This window comes from Sycon ciliatum, chromosome 2 (assembly GCF_964019385.1).
Source record: "Sycon ciliatum chromosome 2, ocSycCili1.1, whole genome shotgun sequence".
NCBI classification, from domain to species: Eukaryota; Metazoa; Porifera; class Calcarea; order Leucosolenida; family Sycettidae; genus Sycon; species Sycon ciliatum.
Window position 1 is genome coordinate 33,677,887 of NC_088644.1, and position 15,321 is coordinate 33,693,207.

The window sequence follows — 15,321 nt, forward strand, 5'->3', positions numbered from 1 at the left end:
TGATACTGAAGTGAAGGTGTGAACCGCAAAGCAAGACCTTTACCTTCTTCCTGTCAAATTCGCTCCCCAGCTGCATACCGACATCATCCGCTAAAACCCAATCATACCAAGTAACGCAAAGGTCATCAGTTGACCTTTTGGACTTTTCAACTCTTATCCAAAACCACCAAGAGGAAAAAACCAGGATGAAGAAGACGTCAGTTGTAGAAGCGTTTGTGGAGGAGTTGTTACATTATTCTCAGTAAATAGATATGGCTGATACATTCGGTGTAGACGTGGACGACCGGTCGTGGTCTCTCACCACGGGTCCTTTACTAATAGAAAGGCGGACGCCAATAAGAACTGTTGTGGAGGTGGCAGATCAAAACGCGCAGCAAGAAATTTGGCACGTCGATGGTAGACTCCATCGGGAGGACGGACCAGCTCTTGTTGATAGTAGGGGAGTGTCCGCCTGGTGCTATGAAGGTCGCCTTCATCGCGTTAATGAACGGGCTTGGATAGGACGGGGTAGCATCGAGTACTACCTCAACGGCGCCTAGAGCCGGCGGTCCTGCAGCCAGTTATTGTGACGCCACATGCTGTATTCTACGGTGGTATCACCAAGGAAGGCTCCACAGGGAGAATGCGCCAGCGGTTATACACAGGGAAGGTAACAATCGTGTACGGGAGTGGTACCGATACAACCTTCGGCATAGGGAAGATGGACCTGCTTTCATCTCTCAGGAGGAGGAGGGTGTCTATCAGTGGTACCTCAACGGGGTGTATTACGGTGACCACCATCAAGACCAGGCAATACACCCCATGGAGCTGCAGTACATCAATGTAGTGCCTACTAAGGTAGACTCGTCAGCAATAAGTCATGAGTCCAGCTGTGTGATTTGTCAGGATGCCCTGGATCGTCCTCTATCCAAGTTGGAGTGTGGTCATGAATTTCACTTCCACTGTATCAAGGAGTGGATCAGTTCTGCCCCCAGCCCTACTTGCCTAACCTGCCGCTACTCCATGACTGCTGAGGACTTGGTTGAGTTCTTGTAGTAATACATGACACAGCTGCATGTAGGCGACTACGAATGACCAGTCATGTGCTACAGACGGACACGGACACGCCACCCTAAGTAGCCATGAGCGGCTCTTTGGACAAGGGCAACAAAGCACCCCGTGGGCGGCCAAGGTTGACACTAGCCACAAGTCTGCTCGCTCAGTTGAATAAGCTGGGTGTGCCCATGAAGACCATGGAAGACCTTTCCAGGTGCCGGCAACAAGCAGAGGACAAGACAGACTAGAAGAAACTGTGCAGCTCGACACTCGAGGACAAATCAGTATCAGCAGCTACTACACCTTGCTGATGATGCTCACAAGACAGAAGTGGGAGAAACACTGAATTTCTTTATTTAGTGCTCAACTACGCGAAATGTGTTATTATTATTATACATGTTCAACTGTACTCAGTCTGGCTGACTGCCATTCTCTACCACACATTACCGGACACTGTTGTGGGTGTCGTCGTTATCGTCGTCGTTGTTGATGTTGTTGTTGTGGGTTGTTGTCGTCGTTATCGTCGTCGTTGTTGATTTTGTTGGTGGCTGTTGTTGTCGGTTGTTGTCGGTTGTTGTCGTTGTTTGTTGTTGGTTGTTGTTGGTTATTGTTGGTTGTTGTTGGTTGTTGTTGGGTGTAATTGTTGGTTGTTGTTGGTTGTTGTCGGTTGTTGTCAGGTGTTGTTGGCTGTTGTTGGTTGTTGTTGTCGGTTGTTGTCGGTTGTTGGGTGTTGTTGTCGGTTGTTGGGTGTTCTTGTTGGTTGGTGTTGGTTGTTGTTGGTTGTTGTCGGTTGTTGGTTGTTGTTGGTTGTTGTTGTTGGCTGTTGTTGGTTGTTGTTGGATGTTGTTGTCGGTTGTTGTCGGTTGCTGGTTGTTGTTGTTGGTTGTAGTTGGTTGTTGTCGGTTGTTGTTGGTTGTTGTCGGTTGTTGTCGGTTGTTGTCGGTTGTTGTTGGTTATTGTTGGTTGTTGTTGGTTGTTGTTGTTGTGTGTTGTTGGGTGTTGTTGTTGGTTGTTGTCGGTTGTTGTCAGGTGTTGTCAGGTGTTGTTTGCTGTTGTTGGTTGTTGTTGCCGGTTGTTGTCGGTTGTTGGGTGTTGTTGTCGGTTGTTGGGTGTTGTTGTTGGTTGGTGTTGGTTGTTCTTGGTTCTTGTCGGTTGTTGTCCGTTGTTGTCGGTTGTTGTTGTTGGTTGTTGTTGGTTGTTGTTGGTTGTTGTTGGCTGTTGTTGGTTGTTGTTGGTTGTTGTTGTCGGTTGGTGTCGGTTGTTGGTTGTTGTTGTTGTTGTTGGTTGTTGTTGGTTGTAGTTGGTTGTTATCGGTTGTTGTTGGTTGTTGGATGTTGTTGTCGGTTGTTGTCGGTTGTTGTCGGTTGTTGTTTGTTGATGTTGGTTGTTGTTGGCGATTGTTGGTTGCTGTTGGTTGTTGTTGGTTGTTGTCGGTTGTTGTCGGTTGTTGTCGGTTGTTGGCTGTTGTTGTTGTTGGTTGTTGATTGTTGTTGGTTGTTGTCGGTTGTTGTCGGTTGTTGTCGGTTGTTGGCTGTTGTTGTTGTTGGTTGTTGATTGTTGTTGGTTGTTGTGGGTTGTTGTCGGTTGTTGTCGGTTGTTGTGTTTTAATCGTTATTTTGTTCATTATCCAGGAGGATGTTGCTATGATACAGTACCATTTTTTCGCATATTTGAGACAAGTTTGTGTAACGTTAGTGTGACGTGGGGTATGCTGATTGGATGTGAGGTGGTGAGAGTATGCTGATTGGCCGATAACAATTAGTGGAAGGGATAAAGTAATGCGCTGCTTGTGCAGCTTAACCAAACACATGGTCTGTGGGAAACACCTTAGTAAAATAAATATAATAATAATAACATGAATTGCCACCGGCACCTGAGAGACTCGAGCCCCGCAACCTTGTTCAAATCGGACTTGGTAGCTTCGTACTGGAACTTAATCTTCTTCTTTTTGAGGTATGACCATACAAAACGCGCTTGGATTTTTTCATTTATTTTATTTTTTATTTTTTCATTTTTTTTTTTCATTGCGACATTTTTAGCAGATGTCCACTCGTGAAACAAAGGTGAATCTGGAACGAGTAAATGGTCCATGTCAAAGGCATGACGAGTCTTGAAGTCTTCACATTCATGATGGAACCTTGTCATGATTGACGCATTCCTTGATGGTGCGCACATGAAATCACCCTGCCCCATCTTTTCCAATTCCATTCTTTTCACATCCTGCAACACATACCCTACTAGTATCAGTGGGGGGTGCTAGAATCAGAAGAGGCAAGGCAGCACTCTTCCGTGGATGTATTACTCGACACAACACCACCCATACTTGTTTTCTAGAAGTTTTGACTATAATGATATATTGCAGTAGGAAGTAGTATATAGTCAAATAGGATAGGATAAGAATGAATGATCAGCTGTCTGATAAAGAATGCAGTTCATTAAAGACTTATTGGAAGCTCTCTACCAGCTGATCGTCTTGTTGGACGGCGACACTGCATAATGATATGAAGCTCTCAGTTAGCTGTTTCAGTTCCGTGGTAGAAAGTGTCATGTGCGCGTCCAGAGCAGGATGAAAACATCTGGGCTCCACGTGGATGCAGACGATTGGAGCAACAGTAAGACGTACCTTCAACGCCTGCTCGTCAATGTCGAGGGAGACTGCCCCGGGGTAGATGAAAACATCTTGTTCCACATCCAGTTCGAACGAGCTGGTCGGGACTAGCTTGCTTTCACCGTTGATGTACACCCGACATTGACCGTAGGACGAGCGTGATGGGTAGAAGTTGGTCTTGATCTTCTCCACACGTCCTCTTCGGAGAGTGTCACGGAGCGATGGACAAGTCTTGATCAAGTTCGTAATGATGAACTCAGTGGACTCATTCAGTTCGATGTAAACCTGTCCTTGAGCATCTTTACGAGCTGTTGCCGTACTACCACAGGCTGGTAGAGCTCCTGAAGGGAAGTACATCTTATAACCAGGCTTGTAGAAGGATCTACCTGATGACTTGTAGGACAGTTGCATGTCCTCCTGAAACCCATCCACCACAATCTCTTTGTGGAGCTTGGTAGGAGCAGGTGGCACATAGCGACGCTTAGCCGGTACTGCGTTCGAAGAGAGCACAACTTGAGGAGGGTCAGCAGGAAGAGCGGAATTCTTCCTCACCCGTCGCTCGTATAGGGAATCCATCTTCCAGGAAGCGAAGGCAGAACAACTCATCAGCACTGTATTCGATGAACGAATGACTCAACTACAGGACAACCATCTGTATTTATACAAGTCAGAGACGGGGGCGGATTGAAATGTTAAAAATATGTGTCAGCTAGATCAACCAATCACCATCAAGCCCGACACAAACATTTGCCCAATCAGCATTGAGCCCGCCAAAAAACATTTGACCAACCAGCATCAAACTCGCCAAAAACATTTTGTCCAGTCAGCGGCATGCCCACCAAATAATATCTCATCTTAAAGATTCCTTACATGATAAAGCCACTTTAGTGAACTGATACAGTATGCAAATAAGATCAAAGTCAAACGTGTGCAAGTTCTGAATCACGTGATCAAGTGAATAGGTTTCCCAACAATAGGCATCAATCAAAGATGTCATAAGAGATGTATCAGATGGAGATAAAATCAGCAAATTCGTACGCAACGTGGACAGTTGAGATGAAGACACCATCCTGGTCGACTCCATGAGATGCAGTACATATAGGAGTGGAAAATGCTGAGGAAGAGGTTCCATGATTCGACTGAACCTCAACCATGATACATTGCTACGAGGTAAGTAGGAACGCACTTTACGTAGTACATCCACATTCGTATCGTATACTATGCAGGATAATGCTATAGCATAGTTTATACTCTTGTACAGTAAATATCGGATATAACGTGCCCCTTTGATTTTCGAAAATGTATCACTATATCCGGTGCATCACTATAGCCGATTTGCATGTTTGACCGACACATGGCACATGACTGCACATGACATGATGCGTACACGCTGGAAAAAGCATGCTGAAAGTGCATGCATGCTCCGCGGACTGTGTACCGGTGCATGACACAGAGCAGTGCATGGCAGTGCAGTACGAGTACAGACTGTACATGTACTAGAACTTCGATACATCATGTGGCATGGCTGCTTCTTCAGGGTGTTCTCCAAAAAAAGCCTGAGCTGGATCCGTGCTCACGTAGATCGTAGATCTACTCGGTGTCCAACGAGTTGCGTAGAGCCAGAAATAGACATTAGTGGCTGTGTACGTGAGTTGGCAACATCATCGTGAGAGGCAACACAGCCAGAAACGGACAAGAGCATGCAGAAAGATCACTCTTGATCATTATATGCGATATTTTCCTGTACATTTGATATGGTTTGCTTCCTGAAGGCCATCACAATAAGCGATATATCGGTATAGCCGATAATAGTGTATATAGTGATATTTTAGCTGTATTTTTTCAGATTTGATTTTGATTTTGACGTGTTCTATCACTATAACCGGTATATCATTATATCCGGTCACTTTATAAACGATACTTACTGTACAAACAGGATTTTTTCATCGCAAGTATCTGCTCCCGAAGAGGGTGTACGCAAAGCTGATCGGATAAGAGTTGAGTTTTCGAAAGAAAATGCAAAAGATGACGATCCACACCGCATAACCGCTCATGTACCGCGTTACGCTTCTTCATCAAACTACATCTCCTATGCACATCATCTTCAGGGAAGTAAATCACCGCCATGACAAGTCCACACGAAGAACACACGTATCTTCCTTCATGTAAAACATGATCAAGATGTTGAAACTGTTTTTCCTCCCCGTATTGCTCTTTTTCTTCTTCTTCTTCTTCTTCTTTTGGCTCCGATCCATTGGACTGCGAGGACTGGCCCCTGGCCAGATCCCTTCTACATTCCGCAGTATCCATCTTCTACTTCTAAATTCCGCTGTACAACCATTGGGGTAGATGACCTCATACCCTCGCCAACACGTCGACGTGTTGGCGAGGGTATGAGGTCATCTACCCCAATGGTTGTACAGCGGAATGTAGAAGTTGAAGATGGATACTGCGGAATGTAGAAGGGATCTGGCCAGGAGCCAGTCCTCGCAGTCCAATGGATCGGAGCCAAAAGAAGAAGAAGAAGAAGAAGAAAAAGAGCAATACGGGGAGGAAAAACAGTGTCAACATCTTGATCATGTTTTACATGAAGGAAGATACGTGTGTTCTTCGTGTGGACTTGTCATGGCGGTGATTTACTTCCCTGAAGATGATGTGCATAGGAGATGTAGTTTGATGAAGAAGCGTTACGCAGTACATGAGCGGTTATGCGGTGTGGATCGTCATCTTTTGCATTTTCTTTCAAAAAGTCAACTCTTATCCGATCAGCTTTGCGTACACCCTCTTCGGGAGCAGATACTTGCGATGAAAAAATCCTGTTTGTACAAGAGTATAAACTATGCTATAGCATTATCCTGCATAGTATACGATACGAATGTGGATGTACTACGTAAAGTGCGTTCCTACTTACCTCGTAGCAATGTATCATGGTTGAGGTTCAGTCGAATCATGGAACCTCTTCCTCAGCATTTTCCACTCCTATATGTACTGCATCTCATGGAGTCGACCAGGATGGTGTCTTCATCTCAACTGTCCACGTTGCGTACGAATTTGCTGATTTTATCTCCATCTGATACATCTCTTATGACATCTTTGATTGATGCCTATTGTTGGGAAACCTATTCACTTGATCACGTGATTCAGAACTTGCACACGTTTGACTTTGATCTTATTTGCATACTGTATCAGTTCACTAAAGTGGCTTTATCATGTAAGGAATCTTTAAGATGAGATATTATTTGGTGGGCATGCCGCTGACTGGACAAAATGTTTTTGGCGAGTTTGATGCTGGTTGGTCAAATGTTTTTTGGCGGGCTCAATGCTGATTGGGCAAATGTTTGTGTCGGGCTTGATGGTGATTGGTTGATCTAGCTGACACATATTTTTAACATTTCAATCCGCCCCCGTCTCTGACTTGTATAAATACAGATGGTTGTCCTGTAGTTGAGTCATTCGTTCATCGAATACAGTGCTGATGAGTTGTTCTGCCTTCGCTTCCTGGAAGATGGATTCCCTATACGAGCGACGGGTGAGGAAGAATTCCGCTCTTCCTGCTGACCCTCCTCAAGTTGTGCTCTCTTCGAACGCAGTACCGGCTAAGCGTCGCTATGTGCCACCTGCTCCTACCAAGCTCCACAAAGAGATTGTGGTGGATGGGTTTCAGGAGGACATGCAACTGTCCTACAAGTCATCAGGTAGATCCTTCTACAAGCCTGGTTATAAGATGTACTTCCCTTCAGGAGCTCTACCAGCCTGTGGTAGTACGGCAACAGCTCGTAAAGATGCTCAAGGACAGGTTTACATCGAACTGAATGAGTCCACTGAGTTCATCATTACGAACTTGATCAAGACTTGTCCATCGCTCCGTGACACTCTCCGAAGAGGACGTGTGGAGAAGATCAAGACCAACTTCTACCCATCACGCTCGTCCTACGGTCAATGTCGGGTGTACATCAACGGTGAAAGCAAGCTAGTCCCGACCAGCTCGTTCGAACTGGATGTGGAACAAGATGTTTTCATCTACCCCGGGGCAGTCTCCCTCGACATTGACGAGCAGGCGTTGAAGGTACGTCTTACTGTTGCTCCAATCGTCTGCATCCACGTGGAGCCCAGATGTTTTCATCCTGCTCTGGACGCGCACATGACACTTTCTACCACGGAACTGAAACAGCTAACTGAGAGCTTCATATCATTATGCAGTGTCGCCGTCCAACAAGACGATCAGCTGGTAGAGAGCTTCCAATAAGTCTTTAATGAACTGCATTCTTTATCAGACAGCTGATCATTCATTCTTATCCTATCCTATTTGACTATATACTACTTCCTACTGCAATATATCATTATAGTCAAAACTTCTAGAAAACAAGTATGGGTGGTGTTGTGTCGAGTAATACATCCACGGAAGAGTGCTGCCTTGCCTCTTCTGATTCTAGCACCCCCCACTGATACTAGTAGGGTATGTGTTGCAGGATGTGAAAAGAATGGAATTGGAAAAGATGGGGCAGGGTGATTTCATGTGCGCACCATCAAGGAATGCGTCAATCATGACAAGGTTCCATCATGAATGTGAAGACTTCAAGACTCGTCATGCCTTTGACATGGACCATTTACTCGTTCCAGATTCACCTTTGTTTCACGAGTGGACATCTGCTAAAAATGTCGCAATGAAAAAAAAAAATGAAAAAATAAAAAATAAAATAAATGAAAAAATCCAAGCGCGTTTTGTATGGTCATACCTCAAAAAGAAGAAGATTAAGTTCCAGTACGAAGCTACCAAGTCCGATTTGAACAAGGTTGCGGGGCTCGAGTCTCTCAGGTGCCGGTGGCAATTCATGTTATTATTATTATATTTATTTTACTAAGGTGTTTCCCACAGACCATGTGTTTGGTTAAGCTGCACAAGCAGCGCATTACTTTATCCCTTCCACTAATTGTTATCGGCCAATCAGCATACTCTCACCACCTCACATCCAATCAGCATACCCCACGTCACACTAACGTTACACAAACTTGTCTCAAATATGCGAAAAAATGGTACTGTATCATAGCAACATCCTCCTGGATAATGAACAAAATAACGATTAAAACACAACAACCGACAACAACCGACAACAACCCACAACAACCAACAACAATCAACAACCAACAACAACAACAGCCAACAACCGACAACAACCGACAACAACCGACAACAACCAACAACAATCAACAACCAACAACAACAACAGCCAACAACCGACAACAACCGACAACAACCGACAACAACCAACAACAACCAACAGCAACCAACAATCGCCAACAACAACCAACATCAACAAACAACAACCGACAACAACCGACAACAACCGACAACAACATCCAACAACCAACAACAACCGATAACAACCAACTACAACCAACAACAACCAACAACAACAACAACAACCAACAACCGACACCAACCGACAACAACAACCAACAACAACCAACAACAGCCAACAACAACCAACAACAACCAACAACAACCAACAACAACAACCGACAACAACGGACAACAACCGACAAGAACCAAGAACAACCAACACCAACCAACAACAACACCCAACAACCGACAACAACACCCAACAACCGACAACAACCGGCAACAACAACCAACAACAGCAAACAACACCTGACAACACCTGACAACAACCGACAACAACCAACAACAACACCCAACAACACACAACAACAACAACCAACAACAACCAACAATAACCAACAACAACCGACAACAACCGACAACAACCGACAACAACCAACAACAACCGACAACAACCAACTACAACCAACAACAACAACCAGCAACCGACAACAACCGACAACAACATCCAACAACAACCAACAACAGCCAACAACAACAACCAACAACAACCAACAACCGACAACAACCAACAACAACCAACACCAACCAACAAGAACACCCAACAACCGACAACAACACCCAACAACCGACAACAACCGACAACAACAACCAACAACAGCCAACAACACCTGACAACAACCGACAACAACCAACAACAACCAACAATTACACCCAACAACAACCAACAACAACCAACAATAACCAACAACAACCAACAACAAACAACGACAACAACCGACAACAACCGACAACAACAGCCACCAACAAAATCAACAACGACGACGATAACGACGACAACAACCCACAACAACAACATCAACAACGACGACGATAACGACGACACCCACAACAGTGTCCGGTAATGTGTGGTAGAGAATGGCAGTCAGCCAGACTGAGTACAGTTGAACATGTATAATAATAATAACACATTTCGCGTAGTTGAGCACTAAATAAAGAAATTCAGTGTTTCTCCCACTTCTGTCTTGTGAGCATCATCAGCAAGGTGTAGTAGCTGCTGATACTGATTTGTCCTCGAGTGTCGAGCTGCACAGTTTCTTCTAGTCTGTCTTGTCCTCTGCTTGTTGCCGGCACCTGGAAAGGTCTTCCATGGTCTTCATGGGCACACCCAGCTTATTCAACTGAGCGAGCAGACTTGTGGCTAGTGTCAACCTTGGCCGCCCACGGGGTGCTTTGTTGCCCTTGTCCAAAGAGCCGCTCATGGCTACTTAGGGTGGCGTGTCCGTGTCCGTCTGTAGCACATGACTGGTCATTCGTAGTCGCCTACATGCAGCTGTGTCATGTATTACTACAAGAACTCAACCAAGTCCTCAGCAGTCATGGAGTAGCGGCAGGTTAGGCAAGTAGGGCTGGGGGCAGAACTGATCCACTCCTTGATACAGTGGAAGTGAAATTCATGACCACACTCCAACTTGGATAGAGGACGATCCAGGGCATCCTGACAAATCACACAGCTGGACTCATGACTTATTGCTGACGAGTCTACCTTAGTAGGCACTACATTGATGTACTGCAGCTCCATGGGGTGTATTGCCTGGTCTTGATGGTGGTCACCGTAATACACCCCGTTGAGGTACCACTGATAGACACCCTCCTCCTCCTGAGAGATGAAAGCAGGTCCATCTTCCCTATGCCGAGGGTTGTATCGGTACCACTCCCGTACACGATTGTTACCTTCCCTGTGTATAACCGCTGGCGCATTCTCCCTGTGGAGCCTTCCTTGGTGATACCACCGTAGAATACAGCATGTGGCGTCACAATAACTGGCTGCAGGACCGCCGGCTCTAGGCGCCGTTGAGGTAGTACTCGATGCTACCCCGTCCTATCCAAGCCCGTTCATTAACGCGATGAAGGCGACCTTCATAGCACCAGGCGGACACTCCCCTACTATCAACAAGAGCTGGTCCGTCCTCCCGATGGAGTCTACCATCGACGTGCCAAATTTCTTGCTGCGCGTTTTGATCTGCCACCTCCACAACAGTTCTTATTGGCGTCCGCCTTTCTATTAGTAAAGGACCCGTGGTGAGAGACCACGACCGGTCGTCCACGTCTACACCGAATGTATCAGCCATATCTATTTACTGAGAATAATGTAACAACTCCTCCACAAACGCTTCTACAACTGACGTCTTCTTCATCCTGGTTTTTTCCTCTTGGTGGTTTTGGATAAGAGTTGAAAAGTCCAAAAGGTCAACTGATGACCTTTGCGTTACTTGGTATGATTGGGTTTTAGCGGATGATGTCGGTATGCAGCTGGGGAGCGAATTCGACAGGAAGAAGGTAAAGGTCTTGCTTTGCGGTTCACACCTTCACTTCAGTATCATTACAGTCCAAATGGCTTTCACTTGTCACTGTAGCGTTCGAATGTCAGGGGTAATACCCCTATTCCAGCACCTGAGGCGGTGCGTCAAGCGCCGCCTCTTTCTCATCATATATTGTGACAAATGGTAAGTGTGCAGTGCTCCTAGCTCTCTCCCCCAACAAAAGAGCTCTATGACACTGTGCTTTCTGCGGTTTCTTTCGTTTTTACAGTGGAGAAAGGCTGGTGGGAGGCCCAGCCGTGGCCGCACACCTGGCGGGTGCGGCCCATCTAACCCGTTACTGGGAGGGCCGGCAGGTCGGGCTGCTGTTGCAGTCCGACTACCGGGACGCCGTGGAGCGTATTAGGACCCTGTAAGTAAGCACTGCTCTGTCTACATGTATACTTATCCCCCTCGTTATAGCGATACTTACTTGTTTCGTATCCTCTTGTCTTTAATACCCTGCTTCCGTATTCGTGACACTAATAGTGTTTGTGTGCGCTCATGCTTGGTTTTACAGATGATGATGATGTATGAAGGTCTGGACCTGCCGTCTTCGGGATGTGCCATTTGTTTCAAAATTATTTGTAAGTACTTGTAACAGGCGTAGTGTAGTAACTGTGTGTGTAGTGTAGTAACAGTGCAGTCGTAATGTGTTTTGTGATGGTCCTGTGCAGTCGTAATGTGTTGGGCTACTGAAGTACACTGCATGAAGGGGTATGTGTGGGTGCTTCGACACATTCTCGTGCTTCCTAAACCCTAGATATGTGTATAGCACTATAACCTAGATGTGTGTGTGTGTGTGTGTGTGTGTGTGCCCGCGCATGCATGCGTGTGCGTGCATTGTGTTCTCTTCTACAGACTCATCCAAGTCCATTTAAATAAAAGTGCATTATAGTAAACAGTATTGTGTTTTGTTACAGTGAATATGTGGGGAATGGTGGATATGCCTTAGTGTGACTGGATACGTGCGGGTTGTGACTCTTTGCTGGTCACTCTGGATTCTCCAGTATAGATTCGGTGCAGTGCAGAGGGGATTTGCGGTGCGTAGCAACACTGCTTCACTGTGACACCCCTTCAATAATTGTTTTGATGCATGATACTCCGGGCGTAGCCGGTTGATTCTTACTGTATCCCGATCAAAATAGAAATATGCATCTAATGCACCTGCATGGATAGTAGGCATTTCCCAAATCGGCCGGCCGAAAAATTCGCCGAAGAAAGTGGTTTTGAAGAAATCACCCATCTTTTCGCCGAATTTTCAAATTTCGCTTGTTGAATTCGCCGAAAACCGATGTTTCAGTGCTTCAACAGAGTGTGTGTAAATGTACATGACGTAATGGGAACGGTGACTTCAAGTACTACGTTGAGCCGAGTTCTGATCTTGGGGCTCATAATATGGCCGAATTTGAACATTCTCTTAACCGATCGAAAAGCCGATTAGGCATGCTCTGCATGGGCAACTTGTCAATCAGTGCACATCTACGATGTGCAAATAAAACGAATGCACGGAACGTGAACTTGTTTGCTGCACATCTACGAAGTGCGAATCAGGGAGTAGTATAATGACACGTGTACTAGTACACCTTGTGTTGCACTGCATCTTTTCCACACGCATAGGACCACTGAAGGTCACACGCTCCGCGTGCGTATGCACGCATGCGCAATATGTCATTCACTGCATGCAATGCACATCTACGATGTGCAAATCAGGGGATAGTACGTATTTTACTACTCCCCGGTGCGAATGCACCGAACGTGCACAAGTGCACGTTCGCCATCTATGGCGAAAAGAACCTTAAAGGGGAAGTTAAGGCAAAAATTAAAATTTCACCAGTTGTAGTCTTCGGGGTGCTGAGTCGAATGGTCTTGGTCCGAGGAAGCTGAGACGCTCCCTTCCTACTTGAATCCCAATCGAACTCGCGCACTTCCACCGAAACTGGGTGACTGCGCCCTACTAGATGGGGATTTGTATGCAAAATGTCACTAAAAGCGCCATTTCGTTCTTATAAAAGCACGGATGACCGCGATTGGCCCATATGTTGTAGTCTTTTGGACGCTGAGTCGACTGGTTTTGGTCCGAAAAGGCTGCGATGCAGCGTTCTTCCTTTATTCCCAATCGAACATGGTTGAAGAAGCGGTCACGTGGTCCTGGGTGCCCAAATCACCTGGTCACCACGCCAGCAGGTGACAACTTTCACACCAAGGTTCAACTCGAGTTCAACTCGAGTGACAGGACTGCACCCAAAATAGGTCAAACAGGCTAGTAAGTTGTACCCTGCAGGCACGGTGACCAGGTGACTGGTGTACGCAGGAGCACGTGACCGCTTCTTCAACCATGTTCGATTGGGAATAAAGGAGGAACGCCGCATCGCAGCCTTTTCGGACCAAAACCAGTCGACTCAGCGTCCAAAAGACTACAACATATGGGCCAATCGCGGTCATCCGTGCTTTTATAAGAACGAAATGGCGCTTTTAGTGACATTTTGCATACAAATCCCCATCTTGTAGGGCGCAGTCACCCAGTTTCGGTGGAAGTGCGCGAGTTCGATTGGGATTCAAGTAGGAAGGGAGCGTCTCAGCTTCCTCGGACCACGACCATTCGACTCACCACCCCGAAGACTACAACTGGTGAAATTTTAATTTTTGCCTTAACTTCCCCTTTAAGAATGACATTTATGGCATGCCAGGGGTCAAAGGTCAAACTCTGGGGGATCCCGGGGCCAGACCCAGCACGACCGACACAGTGTGCCTTATTTGGACCAAAGGTCAAAGGTCAAAAAGTGTGCCAGAACCTGCCCCGCACTTACTACTCTGATCTTTGTAAGCAGAAGAAACATGTAGTTGCGTTAAGATTGTTTTCGTAGGTGCACAGCATGATTGTTTGTCTCAATACACAGTTCTAGCGTTGTAATTAGTTCCTCACCCCTGTTGCACTTAGCTCTCACTTCACTTCTATTGTCTCACCTTCCCTCATTCTATTTTAGCACTTTGTTTTGTTCTCGTAACACATTATTGAATGTATATTAATCATTGATTCAGCATGGTTACTCTTCAGTCACGGCTTTCCACTGATGATTGTGACAAGAAAATCGATTTTGGTAAACCTTCATGACTTTGTTGTAGTGTGGCGATGACAGCAGAATTCGTTCTCTTTATAGCTATTATAAAATTGTTGTCTCCACGTCGATTATTTATAATAAATATATGCGCCATGGCCATGGGAACGACCCTGATACTGATCGATCCCGCATGTACACTTGCACAGACGAGCCAGGATTTTACCAAGCCTCATCTGTGTGGCAGTACAATGATTATGTAAATGTACGACTAGAATCATCTGGAGTCTACACTAGTAGTGGTCGTGTGCATAATGTCGGAAGAGGGCACGCACCACGCAAGGAGATCCTCTGGTAATGCCATTTTATGCCATTGCCGTGCTGCCTCTGGTCAGGAAGGCGACAAATGAGGATTCCATCCAACTCTGGTTCGCTGATGATGCAAGGATGCGTGCTTAGCGCCTAGTGGGATGTTCTTGTTGGGGATGGCCCTTATTATGGATAATTCCTGAATCCTTCCAAATCAGGTCTGGTTGTGAAAGAGCGGTGCATGGAGGAGGCCAAGTCTCTCTTCCAGGGTACGAATATATCAATAACATGTGAAGGATCACGCTACTTAGGGGCTGAAATAGGGACCTCCCAATTCTGCCAGGTTCGGCTGTGGACCGATGAAGTTTTGCCATTGGCCGAGATTGCTCAGAGTCAGCCCCAGGCAGCATACATGTATTCCGCTTTGTGCCAAGCCATGCGAAGCAAATAGTCTTTTGTATGCCGGACGATGGAGGTTTCTGAGCACGCATTGGAGCCACTGGAAAGGGCCATCCACCACAAGCTGATACCGGCTATTAGTATTACTCGCCGTTCCTCACCAAACGACTCTATGAGACGCCTTTTTGCATTACCTTCAAGTGTCGGCTG

The 15,321-nt window shown here is 46.0% G+C and overlaps 1 long non-coding RNA gene across 1 annotated transcript; it reads left to right on the forward strand.

The window, feature by feature from the left end:
* The first annotated feature begins 11,322 nt into the window (after positions 1 to 11,322).
* LOC135810845 (uncharacterized) lies at positions 11,323 to 12,265 on the forward strand. The gene is made up of 4 exons (XR_010552421.1): positions 11,323 to 11,491; positions 11,577 to 11,717; positions 11,865 to 11,931; positions 12,206 to 12,265. It is a non-coding gene; the product is annotated as an uncharacterized LOC135810845 (long non-coding RNA).
* The last annotated feature ends 3,056 nt before the right edge of the window (positions 12,266 to 15,321 follow it).